This window comes from Balaenoptera borealis, assembly GCF_965194805.1.
Source record: "Balaenoptera borealis genome assembly, chromosome: 1".
In the NCBI taxonomy this organism is placed as follows: Eukaryota; Metazoa; Chordata; class Mammalia; order Artiodactyla; family Balaenopteridae; genus Balaenoptera; species Balaenoptera borealis.
Genome location: NC_138860.1, coordinates 11951086 through 11967298, shown reverse-complemented (window position 1 = coordinate 11967298; position 16213 = coordinate 11951086). Strand labels below are relative to the sequence as shown.

The 16213-nt window shown below is 35.3% G+C and overlaps 1 protein-coding gene across 5 annotated transcripts in view; it reads right to left on the bottom strand.

Annotated features, from left to right (window-relative positions):
* Positions 1–16213, bottom strand: part of BRINP3 (BMP/retinoic acid inducible neural specific 3) — a 683233-nt gene that overhangs the window by 33220 nt on the left and 633800 nt on the right. The window lies entirely within an intron of this gene.

Below are 16213 nucleotides of genomic sequence, written 5' to 3'. Positions count from 1 at the left end.
TCTTAAGAAAATTTCATAAAAAATGGCCTATATAGTGTAATTAAGCCAAAAACCAGGTCATTCCATCTAACCCTAGACTTCTATTTCTTCCTGTGCAAATAAAAATGAAACACTGCATAGTAAAAAATACAACAGAAACTAGGTTAAGAAATGTGTTTACAACTTATCTATTTGTTTTTTCCTATTTTTAAAAAAGCAAAATCTAATTTTTTTTTAAAACTCCATTGAGGGATTGTATGGGGTATAAAATTGGCTTTATTACCATTAAAGCTGCTGAATAAACTCATTAGCCTAATGTTTTCCTCAAATCATTGGAAAGTCTAAGTTGGATAATCCTTAAAGAATCTGCTTACTAAATAAATACATTGTTTGGCATTTAAAAAACAAACAAACCCCCCCAAACAACAACAACAACAAAAGAAATGGGTTTACAATAGACACAGTGCTTCACAGAGCGCCTTCACAAGGTCTCTAAGTAAGAAGATAAAGGGATGGAACATTTATTAAGCAGCTGTTTTAGGCACTTTACCTAACACATTCATATAATTCTCACTACTCTAAGGTAAATGTTATTGATACTATTTTCTTACAGAGCAGATTACTGAGACTCAGGCTGAGTAACTTTTCTAAGGTCATATAGGTAATGAGTAAGCGGCAACTGAGGGATTGAGCAAAGGCCTTTCTACTCCCTAGCACAACCTCAGAAGTATACACTGATGACTACAATTATAGGAGAAACCCCTGTCCAAAATGGACTCTTCCACAGCTTATAATTTTTTATTATAAAATATATTCCCTTGTATCCACAAAAAAAGCCTATACTTCAAAGGAGGTAATTATGAAAGTATGGCACCAAGACTACATGTTATAATAGAAAGTACTTGGTTATAGACCCAGCTTAGCTACAGACTAATGCTAAGTTTTCCTTTTAATTTTAGCCTTAGAATAATTACTTTGTGCATAAACAAGGTTATTGATTACTATTATGAACTAGTGTTTATATTTTAATTTGGTAATAGATAAGTGTTTTTGTGAGGACTTAATTTTGCCATAGTGTTAATATTGACTGCCTTCCATGTTCCAGATACTTTTCTGAACACCTTATCTTTATTAACTTATTTAAGACTCACGTGAACCTGAGATGGGTACTAATGTCTCCATTTTGCAGATGAGGAAAGTGAATTACAGTAAAGAGTGAAGTAATTTTGAACATGAACACTGAAATGGCTGAGCTGGGATTCAAACAGGCAATATGGTACTCTTATGCACTACTTAATCCTACATTTCCATAAAACTAGCTTCTTTATAAAGGCACAGTAAAAGGGAATGGCACTTTCTTCAGGTAATTAAAACATCAATCAATTCTACAATAAAAGACCTATCTATATATGAAAGAGGTAAGTAAGTGTAGAAGAAGGAATAGAGAGGAAATTTTTTTTTAACATCTTTATTGGAGTATAATTGCTTTACAGTGGTGTGTTAGTTTCTGCTGTATAACAAAGTGAATCAGCTATACATATACATATATCCCCATAACCCCTCCCTCTTACGTCTCCCTCCCACACTCCCTATCCCACCCCTCTAGGTGGTCACAAAGCACAGAGCTGATCTCCCTGTGCTATGCAGCTGCTTCCCACTAGCTATCTATTTTACATTTGGTAGTGGATATATGTCCATGCCACTCTCTCACTTCGTCCCAGCTTACCCTTCCCCCTTCCTGTGTCCTCAAGTCCATTCTCTACATCTGCGTCTTTATTCCTGTCCTGCCCCTAGGTTCTTCAGAACCTTTTTTTTTTTTTTTGTAGATTCCATATATATGTGTTAGCATACAGTATTTGTTTTTCTCTTTCTGACTTACTTCACTCTGTATGACAGAGTCTAGGTCCATCCACCTTACTACAAATAACTCAATTTCGTTTCTTTTTATGGCTGAGTAATATTCCATTGTATATATGTGTCACATCTTCTTTATCCATTCATCTGTCGATGGACACTTAGGTTGCTTCCATGTCCTGGCTATTGTAAATAGTGCTGCAATGAACATTGTGGTTCATGACTCTTTTTGAATTAGGGTTTTCTCCAGGTGTATGCCCAGTAGTGGGATTGCTGGGCTGTATGGTAGTTCTATTTTTAGTTTTTTAAGGAACCTCCATACTGTTGGAGAGGAAATTTTTTAGGAAGTAGAGAAAACCTAAATTATTGACTCATTTGTTCATTCAAGAAACACTTATTGAGCTGAGATTTTTTTTTTTTAAATTTCTGGCATATTCATCAATTCGAAGCTTCTTCCAACAGCCCATCTCATGTTCTTTCTGGTTTGCTTACCTGTGTTTCTACATTAATAATAACAGTTAAAATCTGGACTTTTAGAATCTGTTGAAATCATGTTTGACATAAGAAGAGAAACAAACGATAATTGCTATTTATATTTCTCTGATTTTCTGGTTTGTACCTAAACAGAAAACGTAAAATTCAGTTAGACTCATTTCTGTGCTACCATTATGAAAATTAATATAAACGTTTACATCTTTTACATGTCAGTACGTCTTGATGGTTTCTAAATTTTCAGGTGTTACATCAGACTAAACATTTTTTATCTTCTCTTTCTATTTTCTTTAACCATTTATTATCCAAAAAGTTCACTTACACTGAATGCAGATGTCTACATTTCAGATAACTAGCTTGTGCTTTATTAAGGCATGTTACTGTGTAAAATTATGTGAGGGACAGGGAGAGCAGCAACGAGGAGATTTAACTGTAGTTTATTGATTGATTAACGCCTTACATGCTACTTTTTGTGTAATAAGATTTTCTAGCTGGAAGCCCCAGCATCTGGAATTAGTAGCATTCAAGGCGGAGAACAGTTGTGCTGCTTGTGGACTACTCAAGTGGGGGCTGCCTGCAGGCCACTCCTCAGTACTGAGGTGGGCAGGACCAGTGTCATCATGCTCAGGGCCTACTGACCCTCAGAGCGCGCTGTCTTCCTTCTCATTTTGCAATGAACTAACGAGTCAATTTGTGACTCCAGTGTAGTAGAGCACAATTTGGTACCCAAAGTGTTTCTTTGGCGTGCAGATTATTTTGAGCTGAAAACAATCAAGGCCCCAGTGATGCAAAAGGAAACGTTGGCTTTTCAACCTAACTGCTTAAAAGAATTTACATAGTGGGCCTGTTCTCAGAATAGAGCTATTACCAGAGGTATCTGCAAAGAATATTGACTAGGTGTGGTGGGGAAACTTGGACAAGATCTAGAGATCCGTCCAATCTGTGTCCCATTGTCTCTTTATGGCCCAGCAAACATTTATTTACCAAACATTTGCTTTTTTATCTTCAGGTCAATTGCCCTCCTCCCCTTTGAGGTCCCAAACCACTCTCCCCAACATTCTCTTTTGTCTTTAGCTGAAGCTGGTATTTAAGGTGAGGATCTCAGTCATTCTTGCAAGTTATCAGTTTTCCTGGGTCTCTCCTGTGTATACATGTTATTAAATTTTGTTTGTTTTTCTCCTGTTAATTTAACTCTCAGACCAGCTGGAAGAACTTAGAAGGGTAGAGGAAAATTTCTTCCTTCCTTACTCCATCAAATCTAGCAAGTAAACATCTCATTGCTGCATTTCCTTATCACTTTCCTTCAAATTGCTAGATCAGAGATATTTTTATTTTTTAGTTTATTTTATCTTTTAGGGAAAGGAGGTTAACTGCTTTCTCTGGTCATTACAAAAGTCATGTTTAAAAAAACCCAAAGGCGAGTGATAAGAAGCTAGTGGTTCTGAATTCTAACAATACAGGATTCTGAAAAGCCCAGTTCTTCCTTTTCTCCCTTTAGGATTATCTTTCCTTTGCTGTAACCTTATTGCATTGCAGTCAATACACGACGAAGTATTTGATAATACAATTTAATTTGATCACTGCATGAAAAGGGACTAGAAAATATTTTGTTACATGGGATATGTGTATTAAAAAATACAATATATAAAAAAAGAAAACACTTGGTAGGTTTATCAACTAGGACACATAAATATTGTCATTATAACTAATGTTTCCTTATAATGGCAAGCATATAAATAAAATTTTACATACCTAGGTTTTATTAAGTGCAGAATTTGCCTAAAACTGGCTGTACACAAAAGAAAATACCTTTAAAAAATAACATTTGAATTATGTACCTACACTGCCCATAGATAATGCATTTCTAGGTCTGTAGACCAAAAAAAAAAAAAAAAAAAAAAAACAATTAAATTAAACTATGAGATAACATATGGAATTGAAATTAAACTAGGGAAAATGCAAACAAGAGGTCATTTAGTATAACACAACATGTTGTCAACCAAGATGAAAATGCCATGAAATAAAATTACTGAATGATGAATAGATCAGACAAATTTGCAAATCTGAAAAAAAGTCTTGAAAGACAACCTCCTACTGAATCTGGCACACAATGTCTTGGGCTGGAACTGTAGTTTGCTTTGTTAGAGGAAGACTGTGACTAGTATAATCTCCAATAATATGATAAAATGTGTTTCATTACTTGGGGATATGAAGAGAATGAAAATGGTATATTAATATTAGAGATAAAAACGGAAATAAAACAAAAGTGAACTACAGCACTGTAGAACCAAAAGCACAGAACAAGGATAGTTGTACAATTAAAAGGGTAAAGCACACATTAAGGGAACCTGAAAGCAAAGAGAATATGGAGTGTTAAAAAGCAGAGCTGGGTGAATACCCAATGCTGCTTAAAACCAATTTGTACAGATAATGCTATTGAAACATGTCTTTGTATACATTTATTTACAAAAGGAAATAATATTTCTATAAGCCAATGCTAAAATTTTTATTACCTTATTACCCTTCTTTGAAATAGGTTAAAATGCAGATGAAAATCTGAATTAGTTTACTTATGGAAAACTTGCATAAGCATAAATGTGAAAGTATAGCCAGTAAGTACTTAAGTTCTAATTATGTGTTTAGCATCATTTTAGATTATATTATATGAGGAAAGTGGGAAGGGGAGGATTAAAAATTAAGTAGATTTTCTTTGTGAATTCCAAATGCCTATTACACTAGAAATGCATAAACATATGTAATAAATATATAGTGTAAACACGAAAGCAAATTATGGGTTATGCTAACAAGTGTGGTAGAAGTTATAAAAATACAAACCATGTGGACAGAAAAAGACAAAAAGGAGGTATAATGTTAACCAAGGATTACAGAATGAATATAATATGGGTAAGTGGAGGGAGACGCTAGAGCGATACTGTTGTGGAGAATAATATGTTACATAGCATAGTAAGCAATGGAGTGTCAACACCCAACTTTTTTCCAACTGCCTCTGGGTTTTTTTCACCTTTAGTCTCATTATCAACTTAAATTCAGCATGTCTAATATTGAATTCTTCCATTTTTTAATATTATTTTTCTGCCTTTGGATCCATTGTTCATTCATATAGTCAAGACATTACATGGTCTTGAATTCATTCATTTATTTATTTGTTAATTCATATACTGATTCATTCATATAATCCCTGGCTAGATATAGATATAGAGATTATACTGGCCTACATAATTTCCCCCCCTCCCCAATTCATGTCCACTCAAAACCTCACAATGTGACCTTATGTGGAAATAAGGTCTTGGTAGATGTAATTAGTTAAGCTTACATGAGTCCAAGTTGGATTAGGGTAGGTTCTGTATCCAAATACTATTGGCACAGAGACACAGTGCCTTATAAAAAGAGGAAGTGGCACAGAGACACAGACTCAAAGAGGGAAGAAGGGCATGTGATCATGGAGGGATGCAGCTACAAGCCAAGGAACACCAAGAATTGTTGGCAATCACCAGAAGCTAGCGAGGTGCAAGGAAGGATTCTTCCCCAGAGTTTTCAGAGGGAGGTCAGCTCTGTCAGTACCTTCATTTTGCATTTCTAGCCTCCTGAATGTTATAAGAATAAATGTCTGTTTGTTTGTTTTTAAGCCACTCAGTTTGTGGTCATTTGTTACAGCAGCTCTAGGGAACTAATACTGATATAGGTAGAGATATTGGTAAATAGGGCTTCACTGTGCCAGCCACTGAGATTTTGAAGATGAGTTAAATTTGATCCCATGCTCTTCAGAAGCTAAGAGTCTAGTGCAGAAAATATGGGAATCAATTCTGAACTCTCCTTTTGTTGGAACAGAGTCACCATGAGCCCTGAGCTTCGCAGCACATTCTTGCCGAGTGTGCCAGATGGCAAGCCTTATCTGTTCCGATACTGGGCAGTTTCTGTAGCTCATCACGTAGGTAGCTAAGTAGGTCAAGGCAACCTCAGCCTGATGGTGAGTTCGGTGTAACTATGCACCTCCCAGGGGTGGGGGACTAGCTTGTTTACTGATTACTATAATACTAGTTTTTTTGCTCAAAAGGTGTTGGGCCCTTGGTGCTGGGTTTCTCAGCTGTGATGAAATCCCACCATATATAAAGCATCTACCTGGCCCCATCACTTCATCCCCGTGTGCACTGGAGGCAAAGGGAACTGATACAAAATATGCAGTTTTGAACAAAACTGCTTTGCTGTGTGGTGACCAATAAGGCCCTTTGTCTCTGAGTCAGGAGTCTTGTGTCTTTTGTCAACATCCATGAAAGGTAACACGCTCACAGATTAGCTTGCAAGTAGGGTAAATTCTCAGAATCCTGGACATTTCTTGACACTTCCTTACTATCCAGTTATTTACTAAATTTTATTGTTTCATCATTTTCAGTGTCTCTTAGTCCTACTCATAATGCCACCAAATCTATTAATTAGATTATTAAAAACATTTTTTAAACTATTTTCTAAATGAACGTGCGTATCACTCAGCAGGAGAGAAAAACAATTGAGTCCCCATTGCAAAGCTCCCAATGCAGCACTGTTCGCTCTTGCATCTGTTCACATGCAGTGCCTGAAATTTGTATTTTACTATCCATCTCTAAGCCCCTCCTTCAAATTATTAGCTAAATAGGCTTACTTCCACACCTTTGTTTAAATTATTTCCCTTGTTTAGATAACTGCATCAAACTTGGCTTAAGCCCTGCTCTTATATTAATGGACAAACCCAGTAGATATTCTCTAAACTGTCTTCAGTTCCTGTCCCCTTGGTGATTCTGAAGTCATTTAAAGGATTTCTATACTTATATACCATCTGTGCTCTAACTGAGCCCCTAAATGGTGCTCAGCTTTTGGGGCTAATCACAGTATCTTATATTTTTGTTCTTGGAGTCCAGCAAAATGCACAACCTATAGAAGCTTCTCAGGAAATAATTATTTATAATGAAAATAACAACATGATACATGAAAAGGATACATGGTGGGATTTAAAGAAACCATTCTAATTTAAACAGTTTAAAACTTAGTTTAGAAGTCTCATTTGTTTATGCTATGTATTTAAGAAATAGTTTTGAACATGAAGAATTGCATGTAACACTGTTGGTATAAAAATGAACTTGACTCCATGTCATAGCTTATCAGAGGAGACAGAGATGCACAAAATTAATGTAAGAAGAAGAACAAAGAAGGGAGAGAAGAGTTGTCCCATGCAATTAGTGTGCATTACCATAAATTCAACTCTGCGCCTTTCAGGAAAGCCAAAATTAGTGTTTATATTTAACTGAAATCTTTACGGATATACAAATCAACCTCTTGAACATCATGAGCAAATATATTCCACTGAGTGTCGTGAAGGTGACTAAGAAAATGAATTAGATCAGCATTCACAGTGTACCATGAGTCAGAGAATCATGGAAATTAGAGCAGAATAGGACCTTGGAGATCACCTTGTCCAACACCTTCATTTGGCAGATGAGGAAATTGAGACTAGATTGGTAAGGATAATTTCCCAAGGTTGCACAGATAATTAGTAACAGAACAAGACCTTGAACATAAGTATTCAAACTCCTAACTAGGGTCCTTTCAACTGAATAAAGGTCATGCTGTTCCAAAGCATTTAAAAATAGAATAAAGAGCTCCACAATCGAGCACATTCTAAAAGAGTAAAAGTGAATATATATATATATATATATATATATAAAATATAAAATGTTATAGAAAGATATGTAGATATGCACATATGTCTCTGTCCTCTTTTTAAAAAACTTAAATATATACTTGTTCTTCTTAAAGTATATGTTGCACATTTCATCTTAACAATTATTAACATGAGGTCCTTGTTGATAATGATGAAGGCGTAAGCAGTGTGAACGAGATAGCTATGCTGAAAACATAATTGCTTTTCTGCACAGTTCATTTGATTATATCTTAAGAATCTGCTACATTTCCAGAAATGAATCTAACACTTGAAAATTAAAATCACAATGGGATGGTATGGCAGAGACTACAACTTGTTTCTTAATATTCATTCTTCCTTTCTTTGCATAGCAATCAACTTTTTAGCTGAGCACATAATCACTCAGCCAAAGGCCACCTTTCCTAACCTTTCTTGAAGCTTAAGCGATCTAAGAATAAGTTCTGGTCTCTGGGTTGCAATTGGGATGATATATTCAACTTTTGGGTCATGCCTTCAAAGGAAAGAAGTGTGGTCTCTTTTCCATTTCTCCCTCACAGCCATTGGAATGGAGTCACTATGGTGACAGATGAAGCAGTCATCTGTACCCTAAGATCAGAGTTGAGTGTGGAAGATGGCAAAGCAACAGCTGGAAGGAACCTGGGTCTCTAACACTGTGAAGCCATGATACCAGCCCTAAAAGTCCTATGCAGTTGCTTACTTAAGAGGGAAAGACACTTCAAGCCCATGTAGACTATCATTCGAGTCTTCCTTTCACAGCAGCTTATCCTACATCTGACCTCATACAAACAGGATTGATTTGGCTGGGGAATTTAAAAGTTTACATTAATAGACAACTTTACGTGCAGAATATTAGACAAAATTAGATTTTAAAAATGGGCCTTTGCCTGATATCACGCTGACAGCAATTCTTTCATCCTAAGAAGAACCTGAAAATATAATCAACCATTTAATGATTCATTGCACAGAAACACTGATTTTAAAAAAAAAGAATAATTTTATTAAATTGCATTTCTGCACATTCCATAACTTCACCTTGAATTTAGAGGAATAGCTGCTGTAATAAAAGGAATTCAATTCCATATTCCCCCTTCTACCACAGTCTGCTTTGACGGCCTCTCCTCTGTGCTTTTCTGGATAACCCAGAGGTATATCCCATAAATATATCTCTACCGTAGGACTTACCATTTGGTATTATAATTGTTTATTTATTTATCTTTACTCTCCACTGAAGGCAGGATACCTCATTATAGATCTTTCAACTCCCAGCTTACAGACAATGTTCAGTGTCTTTGCATTTGCTATTTCCTTTTCCCAGATTTATCTGGCCAAACTCTTTCTCATCCTCATACCTTCGCTCAAATCTTACTTCTTCAGAGGCTCTTCTATGCAAAATGGCTCTCTTCTTCACAATCAACCATATCAATCCACCTGTTTATTTCCTCCATAGATTTTAATCTTATCTGAAATTATCTTATGTATTTATTTGCCAGGTGTTTATTACCTGTCTTCCCCCTTGCAGTCTTCTAGATGCACCTTACTTAAGAGGAGTGCTGGGATTCAGCAAACGCGAACATAGACACATTTTCTACCTTCACTGGATTTACAGTACAGTCAAGAAAACAAACATTGAACAAATAGTGACTAAGGTGATCATGAAGAAGGTGATGTGGCTCATATGGAAACAAAGTATTGAATTTAATCAGAAACAGAACCCATTTAACTCTTAAAAGTATGAATCAAAACTCACTGAATCTCAGCATTGTACACAATATAGAATAAAACTGCAAATGTGCATAAATCAGTAAATTGCAGTATGATGAGTCTTTTCAAATAAACTGGAATCTAAATTGATACATTTTTTACCTTTTACATGAGTTTATTTTTCTTTTCTCAACGAAAGGGGTAACAATATATCTGAATAGCTATTCCAAATTTTGTTTTTGAAACTGGATAACATTAATTCATTTTATGTTTATCTGCCTAAGTAAAGAATACCCAATAAAAATACATGTGGTCAATAATTTAATCTGAAGTATTAAAGTATTTTAAAATATCTTTAGCTTTTCATTCATATAAAATGCAAAAGATTGGGTTATATAAAACATTTTGTAAAATATAAGATCAATCTTTTTCTAAGTTATATAACCAAATGTTAGTTCTACTAACACACATTTGGTTTTCATCCTGTCTTCTTTCTTTTTTTATAAAACTCTGAACACACGGAGTCTCTCAAAACTATACAATCTTGTTTTTGTTTCTCCCAAAATTGTTTGATTGAATAACTAGGTACTATAGCATAGCCAAGCTGACACATAAAAGTAACCATCACAGTGGCCTAGATTAGATGATATATGTAAAAGATAATCATATGGTAGTCCCCAGAAAGTAGTTACCTACTTTCCTAGACTTTAAAATGGCTTTTAACCGTATTATTTTGTAATTTAGTAACAATTTGTTTACTCTGCAAATAGTTATCAAGGGACTAGTATGTGTTACATAACTGACAATTCAATTCTATCTGCCACAGACTATTTTTTGAAGCTTCTAATTGATAAATCAATTTATCTACATCAAATGGACAAGACTTGGTTAATGGATAAAGGTTATCATTATCTACTCATTTCACAGAACTTAAATACCAACTTGGTCCAGAATTAAATTGGTTTTTTTTTTTTTGGCCCTGCCATGCAGCTTGTGGTAGGACCTTAGTTCCCCGACCAGGGATCGACCCTGGGCCCCGGTAGTGAAAGCGCTGAATCCTAACTACTGGACCACCTGGGAATTCCCCCAAATTAAATTTCTTAAAAGAGAATTCTGCCTGAGATCTGCCAAAGCAGGATACAATGCCACACTTAACACACATTATTTGTTAATAAGATAGGTTCCCAGTATTAACTCTCATTTGACATTTGCCATGGCTTACCAGTTTAACAAATGAATATTGGAATGGCTTTACCTATGCCCCAAGTAGTGGATAATCAGGACAAAGACACTAAACTATGCAAACCAATTTTCTGATATACTTGGGGCAGACGGATAGTGAATAAAACATTTACATACAGCCTGTGTTTGGCAAGTCCTTGTTGAATTCATTTATTTATCAAGGCTTGACTTACACTAGATCAAAGAAGGCCTTTATGTCAATACCAATTAGACAATAAAAAGTATAAAAATACAAAATACTTTTAAAGTCTTTTAAATGTGTCTGATTACTATTTCATAAGAACAAACACTTCAAAGTTCTGATTTGATTGGGTAAGTCTACCATGTTTATACAGGACTGTCAAATATAATTTTTACTAGGCTTTCATTTATACCTATTTCAATTTCTGTCAAAACAAAAATAAATCAGATTCAATTTTATTTGATACTCTCCTCTGCACAAAACCACTATTACTGTCTGTTAGGTAAGGATCAAGATAAGGGACAGAATTGTGAGAAGGTTAATAATAAACAAACACTGCTACTCCTTCATTCTTTTTATTCTTACTGATCGTCTCCTCTATAGAAACCAATTCTAAAATTTATCCAGCTCAGCCAATAATTAAAAACAGAAGTATCTTTTGGAAGTGAAATGATAGTAATTTTTTTTTTTTGTCTCCTAGATGTAGTGTGCTCAGCGACATATTTTTGGTCATCTACATGCAAATAAGCATTGAACTATAATTATAGTTTGTCGTGCTATATTATTTATCAGTTCTGGGGATACTTGTAATTCGTGCAGTAGATAATTAGGGCATTATGTTCTTTTAAATACCATTAAAAAAGAACAGGTGCAGTTTCTGAACAGTAAGGACAATAAGCCAATCTGTGTTTAGAGCAGCATGCCTAATGTGAGGAATGAGAATGCAATTGACATGATGAAGACTTTTAAACTGTAGATAACGTTAGCAAATAAAAGGTTGTTTTTAGCTGCCTAGTTAGCAGTCTCATTCTTCTAGCATTTTGTCCCAAAAGTCACAGAGGATTTATAGCGAAGTGGTTACATTAACTCCATATACTGTAATGAACAGCATAGAGAACACTGTTTGCACATTATACTTCTCAAATCAAGATGGAATAAGAGGTAAATGATGATAGTCAGAATGTGAATCAGTCAGTCCTCTTAGTTTTTTAATTGTTTCTTTCTAGTGGTCTTTGTAAGAGGATAGAAGCATTCCTTCTTTGATAATGTTAAATTTGTAATTATTGGGTGACATGTTAAACATTTTTCAAGATTTTTCTCTCAAAGTGTTGAAAAGCTATTAGCCAGGATCATGGTGGAACGAAACATAACCATATTCCTTTAAAAAACTGAAGTGTGTGTATAGAGTTAAGATGCTGTTGTACATTTATGATCTAATAAAAGTCTTCTAAAATAAAAAAATAAAAATAAAATAAAATGGTGCACAAAATTCCTTTTAGAGAAAAATCCTTTACGAATTACCTATCTATTCTGGAGACATGGATTTATCTTCTGAATTTCTGAACAAAAATCTCAATGTGATTGTGCTCACAAATAGGAGTTGTCAAGCAAGGGAAAATAGTGCAGTAGCAAAGCATATCTTCAGCAAAGAATTCTGAAAGCTCGTCCAGATATCAATTTGACTGCTGCCATCAAGCTTTCTATCCGATTTTAGACACAGTACTTTATCTTCCTAGTTTATAGGTTTGTCTGAGCAAATAAAAGAGTTGACTAAGATCTTTGAGCTGTTTGACCATATGCGTGACTTTTTCTTTAAAAACAAACAAAAAAAAGTCCTTCTGCAATCTTTCCCAGCCTTGTTACCCCATCTTCACGCTACCATTTGGGCAATCAGGAGTCTAAACCGGCCAGACTCTTTGCTCTCTTTTTGGTTTGTTAGTTTGTTTTACTTAATTTACATCTTTCATCAAAACATTTTTGACTCCTTCTTGTAAAGTAATTAATTAATTAACTAGTGGTCTCAAACCTTGTTAGCTGCTTTCATTTATCCTAAGCATTATTGTAATCATCTCAAGAGAGGAAAAATGTGCTGTGAAGGTTCTGAGCAAAGCAGGAAGAGGAGAATTGCTGCCCACAAACTTCCCCTCAACCTCATATTTGTTGAGCACCTACTACATTCGAGATCCTGTTTGAAGAGAACCACATGTATTACCTTAATTTTCTCAACAACTCTAAAGTTAGCCTGGCATTTTTCAGGTGTCACCAGGAAGGGGCTGCACAGCCTGGGATTATATTTCCCAGTCAGGTTTGCATCCAGCTATGCTGCGACCATGTGACAGGTTCTTGATATGAAGTAGGAATGGAAGAGATAAGTACTGATCTAGGACCTTAAGAAGCAAATGGTGCTTCTCCACACACTCCAGTCCCTTTTACTGGCTGGATGTTGATGTCCCGGGTAAACTTGGAAGCCACTCATAGAAAATGCAAAGCCTCCATAAATCAGGATCCCTGAAGAACTTTGTGGAGTGAAGTCACACTTTCCGACACCAGTACAACCCTGCACTCCATCCCCTACCAACCTAGAACCATCTTGGGTTCTTTCAATGAGGGACAACAAATCTCTATTGTGTTTGATTATACATTTGTGTCTATTTGGTCTATTAGTCAGCTTGCCCTAACTAATAAAGATGGATATTATTAGTCCCCCTTTATAGGTGATAAAAATGAGACCAAAAGATATTAGATTACTTGCCTAAGTTTACAAAGTAAACAGGTGGGAGGTGTCTAAATCCAAAATTTTGCTACCAAAAGCTGTGCAAAATGCCTTCACTCACAGTGAAATGGATATGAAATGTGTTGACTGTAACCTACACTGGAGATTTATGAGATCAGATTTTGAGATTAGCTAGAAATAATCTAATGATTGAAAATGAGTATAATCTTCTCATTGAAAACCCCTGAAATAATAATAATAGAAGAGAAGACACCATCCATTTCAACTACTGTAACTATTCTAAGTCAGTAAATCATGTATCTTTAACCCAGATACCAAGCTAGAAGCTCACATCTTTCTAATTGCTTCCAATTCCCACATCCCCACAACAACCGTTCTATCACCAAGGTCTGTCTATTCAATTTCTTAAATGTGTCTCCTATTTATTCCCTTATTCTGTGAAAATCTTTGTCACTTTTGGTCTGGATATCCCCTGACTCTAATATCAACCTCTTTTATCTATCTTTCATACTATTACCAAAGTGAACTATTTAACAAGTAAATCTGGTAGTCCCATCCCCCTGCTCAAATAATCAATGGCTCCACATTGTGGGCTTAAAAAGCTGTCTATGGTCTTGCCCCATCTACAAGTTCATTTTCATTTACCCTCTTTCTTCCCTTTGAATTTTATGAGTTGGCAACTCTAGACTACAGTATATCTGGGCATTATTGGATTGAGTATTCTGTATTGGTCATTTACAATTGCCTTTGGAGATGTTCGTTATTTTTAATAGATGTAATGGTACCTACACATAGAATTGTTGAGACGACTAAAAAAGTATGCAAAATGTTCAACAAAGGTCTGAACTGCTCATCACAACTAATGTGTTAAAGCAAATTACCTGCCTAAAAAGAATGCCTGTCAACTGTCCATGTTAATTGGTGGCATTCTCTAATGTGAACTTCAAGAAGTACTCAGGACCTATATATTAAATTTGCCAATGGCTAATACACACAGATTTCTGAACACACTTGCAGTGTCCATGCTTCTGTACATTGCATATGATGCTTTTTCTGACTAGAACCACCTAAAGATGGGTGATTTATCTGGCAGCTGCCTAATCAATCACTCTTTACATCTTAACTCAAATTATAACTTCATTGTGAAAATTTTATTAGGTTAATTTCACCTATGTTAACAGTACCCTTCTGTTACACAAAGAATTGTATCATATTGTGTCATATAGGACTGTGTGCCCTCAGATATTTGAATTATATCATATTGGGTTGTAGTGGAATGTGTTTCGATTCAATCCACCTGCATTGGATTGTATTTTAAGTCATTTGTATCATATTTTCTTTTATCCAGTTGTAGCACAAACCCTGACTATTCATCTTATTCCTCCCATTTCTTAACAAAATGTTTAGCACCAAGTAGATATTTACAGAATCAAAACCAGAACATAATAAAAATATATTTACTCAGAGTTTACAAGATATAGGGCTCCATTATGACCTACTGGTGTTGTGGTGTTTTTGAGATATATCTACAAGTTCTTTGACACTCCTTTTTTCAGCAAGTGGAGCTGAATTCTTTTCTCCTTGACTGTGGGCTAGATTTGAATATAACAGATAGAAAATGAAGAAAGTGATTTTAGCTTCTGAGAATAAGTCATGAAAAGCTTCGTGTTTCCTTCTTGCTCTCTTGGATCATGAACTCTGGAGGAAGCAAGCTAACATATCGGGAGGCCACTCAGTGATATATTACTTTGACAGCACCACCTAAGCACCACCTGTCAAGGAACTAGGAACTCCTTCCAACAGGCATGTCTGTGAGCCATCTTGAATGCTGCATCTCCAGCTGCAGTCAAGTCTTCGGATGACTACAGCTTCCCCTTCAATTTCAAGACAGACTGAGAAAAAAACATCCAACTAAGATACTCCCAAAATTATGACTCACTGAAACTATGATATAAGCATCTACTATTTAAGCTGCTAAATCTTAGAGTGATTTGTTATGCAGTCATAGATAATTAATATTTTATAGTTTATAGTAAGACAATAAACGTATTCTGCAAGAACTTGTGATAGTTTATTTATGTGGGGGCTTATATTTATTCACATGACAAAAATATAATGTATTGATAAGACAGTTTACCACACAGGGCTAAAATAAGTAAGTCTACAAGTGTTTACTAAAAAAAAATTACTGTGTCTTATTGAAAAAAAGAATATACGGCTCAGCAATCCCACTCCTGGGTATATATCACAGAGGAATTCTCCACAGATCAGAGGCAGAACATGAAGCTGCATGTTCCCTGTGGCATAGTATATGGTGGCAGGGGTTAGGAATTGCTTGGGTGCAAGTCACTCAGGAATGTATGGAAAGTATGGTGGATGCCAATTATGAAATACTGTGCAACAATTTGAAGTCACAAAATATAGGTAAAGGAAGATGCATGGATCTTAAAAATGTTTTATGAAAAAAACTAAGAAACAAAATACATAATACAATTCATGAAAATTAAATATGCATACTTGAATATCATCTCTACAT